The 1,702-nt window shown below is 45.3% G+C and overlaps 1 pseudogene; it reads left to right on the forward strand.

The window, feature by feature from the left end:
• Nucleotides 1-1,702, forward strand: part of LOC102851272 — a 36,767-nt pseudogene that overhangs the window by 24,247 nt on the left and 10,818 nt on the right.

Raw genomic sequence — 1,702 nt, forward strand, 5'->3', positions numbered from 1 at the left:
CTCAGTCTTACCCTCACCCCAATGCCAGCCTCATTCTACAACAGTGGCACCATGTAGCATTTGTCCCTTTGTGACTCTGTCAAAACTTTATAAGAAGTGGCAAGAAGCTGCACTGCAATCCCAGAGGCATGCAGTTCAAATCCACCAGATGCTTTGCTGGAGAAGGAGGGGATATCTCCTCCTATACCAGTCAGATCTGATTTGACGGTACACACACTCAAAATAATTTTTTTTAAAAAAAAAAGAGCCAAGAAATGCAGGTGAGGATCATGTAAGGTCACCAAGGAAGGAAGGAGCTGAGTTCAGGCCAAGAAACCCAGTTTATTGAGAGGAGACTGCTAGGCTGACTCTAAAGTAGAAACCAGCAACTGCTTAAAGTTAGAGTGGAGTTTTATATTGTCTTAGAAGAATTTGGGGGTGAGGATATTTGCAGCTGCTTGCTATAAGGGAGCAGGTTGGGGGTAGTAGATAGTTATTCCCAGGAAAGGGAGGGGGAATAGTGTTGCAGCCCTAACAGAAATAAACGGAGTCCCAGCTGCTGCTTTGATCATTTCTGTGGCTGTTCTGGGGAAAGGGAGAGAGAGCAGCTCCGCGGCCCTGACAGACCTGCTGGTGGTGGAGAATAAAGATATGTAACTGTTGAATTAATTCAAGTGAATGAGGGGTTAAATAATGCCTTCTTTGGATATGAGAAGTTTACTCAAAACCAACAAAAGCTTTCTGAGCAAAATAAAAACCAGGCAGAGAGAAACTACCAATGCTAGCAGCGGACCTTCTGCATCATGGTCTGATCTGGACTTTTGCCCCAGCCCTCTGACTCCTGGGGCTGGCTGCTTTGGGAGAACTCAGCACCATGAACGCTCAGCTTTAAGACTTAAATTTTCTATCTCCAGTTCCTGTGGTAAACCATACTGTGAACACCAGCCATCATACACAAGTGGACTTGTTAGCCACAGAAAATACAGAAACACTCTTGTCTCCCAGAGGACCAGCCAAAACCACATCTCAAGACATACATGTGACAACTTTGCAGAATATTCATGCTCAGTGTTGCTACACAGGGTAGTCTGTAGAGCATCCCAGTGACATAGTCAAATCAGACACCACCAGTGTTGCCTAGCAATCATCCAGCAATGATCTTCAGCCACCAATTCCTATGAGTTTGATATTATAGCTCCTGTTGGCACTGCAGAAGCTGTCTATGAAGAAATTAACCCTCATCACAAAGAACTCAAAATCATTCTCATTGTTGAGGCAAAACTGTACTACCAGTTCACAGGCCGATCAGGGGTGCCATCTCTTGCATCTGTCCAGCTCTGAAGCTTGGGAGAGAGAGACCTGGTGGAGAGTGGGTTCTCCTCTGCAATAAGGAGGTTTAAGTAGAAGGGTTAATAGTTCCAGGGTAATATTTGTGGTTCTGGACAACAGCTTAAAAATCTTATCCAAAAATAACTTGTTTGTTACATTGTTGTTTGTTGTAGTTATGTGCCGTCCAGTCGTTTGCGACTTATAGCGACCCTATGTACAACAGCCCTAAACCCTGCTCTATCCTGTGCCGATCGCATTGCCTCTGACACACCCATCCCGATTACCTCAGCCACTGAATCAATCCACCTCATAGAGGGTCTTCCCCTCCTGTGCTGTCCCTCCACCCTACCAAGCATGATGTCCCTTTCCAAAGACCTGTCTCTCCTTACAACAT

Source organism: Elephantulus edwardii, unplaced genomic scaffold (assembly GCF_000299155.1).
Source record: "Elephantulus edwardii isolate Elephantulus edwardi_28Jun2011 unplaced genomic scaffold, EleEdw1.0 scaffold00067, whole genome shotgun sequence".
Lineage (NCBI taxonomy): Eukaryota > Metazoa > Chordata > Mammalia > Macroscelidea > Macroscelididae > Elephantulus > Elephantulus edwardii.